We start from the raw sequence: 10,456 nt of genomic DNA, 5'->3' as shown, positions 1-10,456 counted from the left end.
TTTGTGTTACACCAAGAGCATCTATGACTAATTTGTGGTCCCTTTCATTAATTCCCTCCCATTGTTGTAATACATCCGATAAGAGCCATTGATTAGTTCCTAGTGATAATAGGGACAACCAGAATGGATGTTCTAATTTGTTCAGATCATGCATAGCTGCACTAAGTTTGTTTGCAAGTACTTCATCATCTGTGCTGTTCTAGGACCCCCAATTCTGTCCCTAAGATACCAGTTACATCCCTTCTTGCTTGCTTCGAAGGGGTAAGAGATCACCCATGTAACCATGCTAACTACCCTGCATAGGACATACTTAGGAATGGTGAAGAGGCTGGTTTAATTGCAGAGATATTGATCTGCATTGATAGTTCAACTAGTTTGAGGGACTATGATGGATTAAATAACATTCGTTGTTGGCCTGTATTTTTGACCATATATAGTCCAGTTGCAGAAATTTGTGGGTATGGAATTTTCTTATCTTTTACAATTAGGACAGATGTTAAGTGCTAGGTTCAGCAACATCTATTTCGAATTTAAATGATAGTCTGACATCCCTGTGATCCTAGAGGCAGACTGTAAAACCAGATTGTACTAAGGTAAAATTGTACCTACAGTTCAGTCTTTCAGAGGCACAAAGCTTTCTGTCCTTTGCTGTTGGGTTTGACATAGTATTGTACACAGAAATCCAATATGCCTTCTCATGGGTAGACCCATTGATCATCCAGCATCCTATTTTAATTTCTTCCCCTGCCGTTCCCTGAAGTAGGGGAACTTTGCCCGAAGCTTCATCTTTGCACCAGCTCCACTCATTCTCTAAGTATAGTTTAGTTCTGTGTATGACCATCATGGAAAGATTTAAGTTTTCTGTACTAGTGTGCATTCCCATACTCCCCAAATACTTAACATGAGCTTGAGACCATGGCCACTCTAGGGTTCTCCTGTTCATGGAAACTATCCTCCCTTCAGTTTTGTTAATCATTCAGAATTCCCTTTGAGATGGGGTGTATGCAGGATCTGTCCTGTTGTAGCAATTATCAGAATCAACAGAATCAACAGTGATGAGATGTCCCACTTCATTTTTTATCATTGCGGAATTTTCTCAGTATGTGGTCATTTGCTAGCCAGTGAGCCACTGATTACTCACTTGGCATGATGAGATGCAGAATGATGAAACTTTGAAATCCTAGCCAAGCAATATAAAGAATTGGGTCTGCATATATAATTCTTTGGCCATAAATACATATAATGCCTTACCTGTTTTCCATTACCCTCTGTGTCTCTTAGACTTACACCATTGATCTAGTTTGGGGCTAAGTTTGGATCCAGCTGCACCTAGACTCCTCTCTGAGAATGAGTTTAGAAAGCAAGGGGTTCCATTCTGAACCTCATGACTCAAAAGGAGGGCCTCCCTCTGCCCTTTCACAGTATCACAGTATCACAGTATGTTTGGGATTGGAAGGGACCTCAAAAGATCATCTAGTCCAATCCCTCTGCTGGAGCAGGAACACCTAAGTGAGGTCGCACAGGAACATGTCCAGGCGGGTTTTGAATGTCTCCAGAGAAGGAGACTCCACAACCCCCTTGGGCAGCCTGTTCCAGTGCTCTGACACCCTCACTGAGAAGAAGTTTTTTCTCAAATTTAAGTGGAACCTCTTGTGTTCCAGCTTGATCCCATTACCCTTTGTCCTATCATTATTTGCCACCGAGAAGAGCCAGGCTCCATCCTCATGGCACTCACCCTTTATATATTTATAAACATTAATAAGGTCCCCCCTTAGTCTCCTCTTCCCCAAACTAAAGAGACCCAGCTCCCTCAGCCTTTCTTCATAAGGGAGGTGCTCCACTCCCTTAATCATCTTTGTTGCCCTACGCTGGACCCTCTCCAGCAGTTCCCTGTCCTTCTGTAACTGAGGAGCCCAGAACTGGACACAATATTCCAGATGTGGTCTCACCAGGGCGGAGTAGAGGGGAAGGAGGACCTCTCTCGATCTACTAACCACCCCCCTTCTAATACACCCCAGGATGCCATTGGCCTTCCTGGCCACAAGGGCACAGTGCTGGCTCATGGTCATCCTGTTGTCCACCAGGACCCCCAGGTCCCTTTCCCCTACACTGCTCTCTAATATGTAATTTCCCAACCTACACTGGAACCTGGGGTTGTTCCTGCCCAGATGCAGGACTCTACACTTTCCCTTGTTAAATTTCATTAGGTTATTCCCCGCCCAACTCTCCAGCCTGTCCAGGTCCCACTGGATGGCAGCGCAGCCTTCTGGCATGTCAGCCACTCCTCCCAGCTTAGTGTCATCAGCAAACTTGCTGATAGTACACTCTATTCCCTCGTCCAAATCGTTAATGAATATATTGAATAATATTGGCCCCAGTACTGACCCCTGAGGCACTCCACTAGATACTGGCCTCCAACTAGACTGCGCACCATTGACTACCACTCTCTGGCTTCTCTCCTTAAGCCAGTTTGCAACCCACCTCACTACTCTATTGTCTAGACCACACCTCCTCAACTTAGCTGTGAGGATGCTGTGGGAGACTGTGTCAAAAGCTTTACTGAAGCCAAGGTAGACCACATCCACCGCTCTGCCATCATCCATCCACCTTGTTACATTCTCATAAAAGGCTATGAGGTGGGTCAAGCATGACTTACCCTTGGTAAAGCCATGCTGACTGCCCCTAATAACCCTCTTATCCTTGATATGCCTTGAGATGGCACCAAGGATAAGCTGTTCCATTACTTTCCCAGGGACAGAGGTGAGGCTGACCGGTCTATAATTACCCGGGTCCTTCCTCTTGCCCTTTATGAAGACTGGAGTGACATTTGCTTTCCTCCAATCCTCGGGCACCTCCCCCGTTTCCCAAGACTTGGCAAAGATGTTGGAGAGCGGTCCAGCAATGACTTCAGCCAGCTCCCTCAGCACCCGCGGATGCATCCCATCTAGACCCATGGATTTATGGATGTCCAGACTATTTAATTGCTCCCTAACCCAGTCCTCATCGACTAAAGCAAACTCCTCCATTGACTTCCTACGTGTGGGGATGCTCTGATCCTGAGCGTGGAAGAAGCAATCTCTGAATGCAATCCAGCTATCTTGGGCCCCTTTACCTTCAAGCAGTCTTGCCCATGGCATTTCCCCCAGCAATTGCTTGAAAAGGCCAAAGTTAGCCTTGCTAAAGTCCAGGGTTGCAATTCTACTTGCTATTCTGTTCCTGCCAGCCAAGATGCTGAACTCCACCATCTCGTGGTCACTGCAACCCAGGCAGCCCTCAGCCTTTACTGCTTCGACCAGACCCTCCTTGTTAGTGAGGATGAGATCCAGCAGTGCACCTCTCCTGGTCGGCTCCTCCACCATCTGCATGAGGAAGTTATCATCAATGCACTGGAGGAACCTCCTGGACTGTGGCTGGCTGGCTGAATGGTCCTTCCAGCAAACATCAGGGAAGTTAAAATCCCCCACAACAACCAGGGCCTGTGACTGTGAGGCCACTCTCAACTGCCCATCACTTTGAAACAACTCTCACCCGACTCTGCTTGGCATATTGCCTCCATGCAGTGAAACTTGCCATCAGACTCTGTTAAGTCATACTTTAAGTGATCTAAACACTGCTCTGTTGCAAGCAGGACCTTAACTAAGTCATCCATGACAAATTTGTGCAGTTGACAGGATGGCAGGCAATATCACTGATTACTTATGGAGGCATGGGGCAAGTCCGAGACCCAAATTCTCAGAAGAATGGGCTTGTGAAAATTGGCATGACTGGAAAGCTGTTAAAGAACAGCTAAAAGTGGCCAGGGGCCATATAAAGGATGGAAAAGTAATAATTTGCATAATGTTAAGCACCTGCCTAGAAGCCACTTGTCAGGAGAAGAAAACCGTAAACAGAGAAAAACAAGATCTGAGGGAGGAAATAGAAGGTAGAAAAGATGCTGAATTATTATTGTCCTTGAAAACTGAGCAGCTGCAGAAACAGTTACAGGAAGAAAATGAGAAGAAACAAAAGTTAGAGGAAAAAATTGAAATTATACTTATGCAGGCTCCTCATTCCCCTGACATTTTACAGATTAGGAAACTAATTGTGTCCCCTGAAGAATGGGATGGAAATATATGGGGTGACCCTGATGACAGTGAACTGGGGGAGGATGATTCTTTGTCTTTGTCAGATCCCCCTGAATATGAAGCCAGACCTATCATTAAAATAGAACACTCTCAAGGACCTCGGGGTGGTGCTCTGTGATATCATATGCAAATCACTCCTTGGGATCCGGTGCAATTGGCAAATTTGAACAAAAAATATGGCAGAAAACCAGGTGAAACTGAAACAGAATATTTGTGGTGAGTCTGCCTAAGTGGTGGTGACCAAATACTGCTCAATGGAAGTGAAGCAAATGGCTTTTGGGGTCCAGGAGTTTTCTTAAATTTAGTACCCGAATGCCACTCTATTACTAGCTGAGTAGCTTATTGCGCTGGTGGAGTAGATGTCATGGAATGAGGGTAACCTCCCATGATCCCCATAAGATCTATTGACAAGCTCCCTACAGCTATTACAAAAGCTGCCTGCGTACAAGCAACGCATCAAAGAGGAGCCACTTGTATCCCAATATCCACCACAACTGATTATGCAATGCTAAAACCACTAACAAGAGGAGCCCCGACAATTCTTAAATCCCATCTAGTTGCAAGATGAGATGAGATCAGAAGAGACACAGAACACAATAATGGATTAGGCCCCAATGACCCTTTCATCACAATCCCTACATGGGCAGACTTAACGCACGACATTGTAAATCATGCCCATGAAATGGGATGGGGTGACCCAGTAGCTGGAAAATTGGACCCAAAATCGACTCATCAAGTAAGACCAGTAAAACAAACAAGCCCACAGGGGACAGAAACTAACCAAAGGGAGAATACACCTGAAGACTCTCAGGTAGAATCCCGTGAGTGGAGAAATGAACTGCAGAAAAGGGCATTGGCAGTAGGCATCCCCAGAGCTGCAATTCAGAAACAGCCTACTAGGATTATTTTGAGTATCATTGAAGCATTGCTGAAATGAGATAATAATGAAAGGAAGGAGCATATTTCATCTCCTCCTGTGCCTGCTCAAGGAAGGAGTGTTAACCCTTTTTTCCTTCTCAGGGAGAAATTGCAGGGCATGACTCCAAAAACCAAGTAAGGTACGAAAGGCAGCTGGGCCTGCCTGTCTGGAAAGTAGAGGCTTATCAGTGGATAAATTATGATGGCCCATACATTTTAATTCCAGTTGGCCCTTGAGGACAATTGGTGAAATTCTTAATAGATATGGGAGCACAACTTCCAGTACTAACACAACAAGATGTTGAAAGGCTGGGGGTGTGATCCAGACGTCAAAGAGTTAAGATTACCAGTATTAATGGAGGGAGTGTTGTGTGTCAAACTGCTAAGGTTAATTTATGGCTTCTGGGCAAGAAACATATGTTGTCTACTTGCTTTGCAATCAAAGACCATAATGAAAATACCTTGGGTTTTGATGTTTTGAACGGATGGACCTGGCACCTACCAAATGGCAGTGTGTAGAGTTCGGTTGAATTATTGGCCCTAACCCTGATAAAAGTCAGTAGGCCACAGTGCGTGTACTCTGTCTGCATAGTCCCTGTGCTCCCTGATTCAAAGATTACTATGGTACCACAATACCCTATTTCTGCTGCGGTACTGTCAAGGTTTAATTGCAAGGTGACAATAAACCGTGGCAGATGTTCTCTGTTAACCCCTCATCCTCCTCTTAGATAGGAAAGATTATAAGGAAGAAAGAGAGGCTTTGAAAGTTGGAAAGGTTTTAAAGGCTTTACTAATGTTACTAATAAATAGAGAAAATGATACAAAAATATACAAAACCAATCTTGAGTATCCCAGGTACCAGCGTTCCCCCCTCCCGCGGTGGGTGGATGGAGTTGGCATCACTCTAGCGGCTGCAGGGCAGGCACCTGGAAGTCCTGGGTGGGACTTCACAGCAAACTGGAACTGGATTCAGGGATGCAGGGTCTCAGGCCTTGGATTGCAGGGACCACTGGCAGGGTCCTCTTCAGATGCCAGCCATGGTCAAAGAGAGCGAAACCCTCATGATCTCCCTCCTTTATAGGTTGCATGATGCGTATGGGATGGAATACTCGTCGCCACATGTTGCTGCAGAGTGGTTTATGTGGAAAACTTACTCTGCCGTGCTGATTGTTGTGGTGTAAAAACTTCCTCTGATGAAGTTGTTGTGGAGTAAACTTCCTCTGCTGAAGTTGTGCCGGCTCTGTACCCTTACACATTGTTAACCAAATTCTGAGACAATCAGAAATAGTTTACTGTGCTGGATTTGAAAGATGCCTTTTCTGTCTTGCGTTAGACAAAGAGAGTCAGAATCTTTGCTTTTGAGTGAGAAAATCCCGATACTGGGAGAAAAGCCCAATTAACCTGGATAGTGTTACCCCAGGGACAAGAACTTGAAGCCTAGGAAGCTCCTTCAGGAAATGGGACTTTGTTATCTCCTTATAGCCACAAAAGAGGATTTTGTGCAATGGACTGTAAGTTTACTAGTTTTCTGATATTAAACGAGTATTGAGTTTCCCAACAGAAAGCCCAACTGATGCAGCACCAAGTGTTCTATCTGGGATTTGAGATCTCTAGAGGACAATGAGAGCTGGAGACAGAGCAAAAAGAAGCTGGATACCAGAACCTGCAACAGTAAAAGAGCTCCGGACATTTCTTGGAATGACAGGTTGGTGCAGACTTTGGATTTAAGCTGCTAGACAAGCTTTTAAAAAGACAGAGACAGATATGAAAGTAATGTCTCTGATCCCAGATGGCTGTCTCCTCAAACCAACATCAGTAAACTATTCCTTGCAGTATGTTATGGGAATTTGTATTAGAATACAGCAAAACTAACTGGGGAGTTGATGCTCTATACCAAGATTTGGTTAAAAGGTAAGAGTGAATTTATATACTATTTAGAAACAAGTGACTCAGCAATGTCAGATATGTCTGTAAAGAAGGTACAAATAAGAATAATTAGAAAAGGGAAATGTACTAGTGTTATAGTTGTAACTAGTCTCAGGAGCTGTATTTTGTTTTTGTAAACTGTATCCAAGATTCTCACCTTATCTTGAAGTTTCACAGGTTGTATACAAGTTCTTATCTTAGTTTGAGAATAGAGAACTGAAAGTTAGTTCTCAGTTAGTCCTTATCTTGAAAGGATAGGATGTGCTGAGAATGCACATCTAAGAAATCCAAGAATTTTACATGATTTCACAATGAACATAGGAATAGTGCGCATGTGCGGTGACAAAAGTTGAAAAGTACACGGGCGAAGATGACTCCTTACTTCATCCTGAAGACCCCCTGAACGACCACCAGAGGACACTGCGCATGCTTAGAGTAGTTCCAAGGTGTTGCAACTGATATTGTGAAATAGTTGTGTAATCAGATGAATATGCAATACATACATTGTAACCCTAATTAATATGTATGTAACCAAGTTGTATAAATGTAGTGAAGTTCGAATTAGTGGTCGAAGCCAGCTTTGGGTGCGAACCCCTGGTTTCCCAGCGCTGAAATAAAAGCATCGCATATAACTACATCCATGGTTATGTGTCTCGTTTGCTAACACTAGGACAATATTGGCAAATAAGTTTCTCCAAACTCCCTAGAAAAGGGGGGTAACAGTATTTGTTGGTATTAAAAGATCTCATTTCTTGGACCACTGACTAATTTCTGAAACAGTCTCCTTAAGTAGCATGAAGAGGGAGCAGAGGGAGGAGATGCGCCGCCCTCTCCTATCTCACATGCAAATTAACTAAAGCATAAAAAATTCCTCACTCGGGACACTGGTTGCATGGCATTGTGTGGCACTCACCACCCCAAAAGAACTACAGAAATTGTCACTGGATCAACTGACCTTTGGAGTGATGAAATTTTATCTCTTTTCTGATATCTTAATCTATCTCTCTTTTATCTTTCTCTCTTTCTAACTTTATTCTGAGCACATAAGGGTAATATAATTGTGAGTTTTTTGTTGAAGTCTTGTTAAGTTTTATGATACAGTTGCAAACTTTTGCCAAGCCACTATTCACTGTAATCGCACTTAGTTTTAAGTAAATTTGTGAATTAATTGAATCTCTCAAGTAACTGTTGTTACTCCTGGTTACTGTACAGACTATTTAAAAGTTAACTCTGCCTTCACCCCACTGAGTGGGACAGGACATTTAAATTGGTGTCAGAAGTGGGATACTCTGTGAGAAGCAGTAAAGAAGTTTCCTAAAAGGAGATATCAGCCAGAGTGCTGAAGAAAGGAGAACTGATTTGTGATCAAAACCATAACCTCTGGCAGCAGATCATGGCAACCCAGGTTAAGCTTGACCGCTCCCTGTTGCTGAATTTATTAAAAGATTACAAGGCTTGCCTGACCCCAGAAGTGTTCACTTGGGCTTCGGGACATTGGTCATCCCCACCTATTGAGCTATTGTAGCGGAATGAATAAGGGACTTGGCAAAAGAAAACAAACTTAGGCTCGGAAAGAGGAAGGCGGTGGTTTGTGGTGTTTTGGGTGTGGCATTGATAGCTGCCCAGAAAGACAAAAATTGAGCAGGAGGAAAGTACATCTCTGCAAGAGTTGATTAAATCACTGCAGACAGAATTGGAAGCAGAATGGGTTAAGCAGCAACAAGTTGAGAAAGAGTTAGCTGATAAGAAACTGAAACAAAGAATAAACAGCAGAGTCAAGTATACTGTTAAGCAGGCATTCTTTATTAACAGGGCTGGGGAACAAATGCTGGGGAACACAAGGGATCATCCTCCAGAAGTGCTCCAATGACTGGATGCTCTTGTGTTGCTTATATTCACACAATTATTGCATAATCATCACATTTTTTGGAAATTTTTAACATACAATACATCCATAATCATAGGGTTAGTATCAAGTTAGTTATAATTTATTAGTTTCTTACATACAATGCATCTATTAATTGCTAGTCAAATATAAGCTAAGCACTCTGCTTCTAAACATTGTATTACTCAATCTTCTGTCTCTCTCTTGTCATCCTTGTCAGGATCTAAAACTTGAAAAATATCCCCTTGTTTTGCAGGTGGTTAGAAAGCATTTATCAAGTCAATTGGTTAATGATGGGTATGTCTTTTCTAACTTAATCACAGTATACATTAATTTAGCAGCTTCTCTTCAAAACAGAAAACTTGCAGGGCAGTCTGGGAGATGCTTTTTCCAAGGAATGAGAGTTGAAGTTGAAACTAGCTGGGTATGAGGAGGATCTGGAAAGTGAGCTGGGATTTTCCAGCTTAACGAAAGAAACCAAACTCATAGTGAGAGAGGCTGCTCCTCAGTATCCGTGGAGGGAGCTGGTGGCAGTGATAAAATCTGACCCTTCTCCTGAGCTCCAGCCACTTATTAAAACTGAAGTCTTACATGACAGGGAAAACGCTGAGCCTGCCATTACCGTTAAAGAGATACCCTGTACAGTCATTGCACTAGCAAAGTTGCAGGAATAATATAGCAGAGAGGCTAAGGAGAGCGGGACTGAATATGTGTGGAGGGTCTCCCTGTAAGGCGGGGATAGAATAAGGCTTTCGCATGAAGAGGCTAAAGGATATTGGGGTCCTGACATATTTTTGACAGTACAGGATGATCAGGAGCCCTGGTCCCTGACCCAGAAAGTGGCGTATTGGGCTGGAGGCCTAGACCCCTTGAAGAGGGGAAACCCCCTTGCCATTCCTACCTCTGGCATAAGCCAGCTCACCAAGAGTATACAGAAGGCAGCCTGCCTCCAGTTGATGTTGTGACAGCCTTGAAGCACCCCCTCATCCTTTGCAAAACAAAGGACTCATTAACAGTATATGTTATGCCTTAAACAGCTGGTTTTTACAACTTCTGACAGGAATAAAGTGCTGTGAAGGCAGACACTGGCTATTTTTCAGTGTCTTGCAAAATGAAGGCATAAATTTTTGAGATAAAGACAATTAAGAGTGTTTCCTTTGAAGACCTGTGAAGGTCATAGTCCTCATTTAAGATGGGTCATCTAGCGGACAATCAACTGCTAGGAGAAATCACGAATCACCAGCTATTCCTAGCGGACAAAGTGACTTACTTTTAGGAACTTATTGTGTGAGCAGCAGGACATACAGCTTCAGCCACCTGGATGATAAAGGAAGATCAGTACTAACATGACCATCTGGACAGTCAAGGAAGACTAATACTAACATGATTAAATCACATCAATCAGTCAAAACAAAGCAGCATTGACAGGTTACACAGAGTTGTATGTTTGTGAGGAATGATAGCCCGGGCTGGAAGACCGCCCCAAGGACGTGTGGGTATGTGAATGTTGGGCAGGAAGACCGCCCAAAAGATATGCATGAGAAAGTGATTGAAACAGTCACAAGATGAGTGCGACATGTCTGGAATAATTTTTTTTGAAAAA

This window comes from Columba livia, chromosome W (genome assembly GCF_036013475.1).
Source record: "Columba livia isolate bColLiv1 breed racing homer chromosome W, bColLiv1.pat.W.v2, whole genome shotgun sequence".
Classification (NCBI taxonomy): domain Eukaryota; kingdom Metazoa; phylum Chordata; class Aves; order Columbiformes; family Columbidae; genus Columba; species Columba livia.
This window is presented reverse-complemented; position numbering follows the sequence as displayed.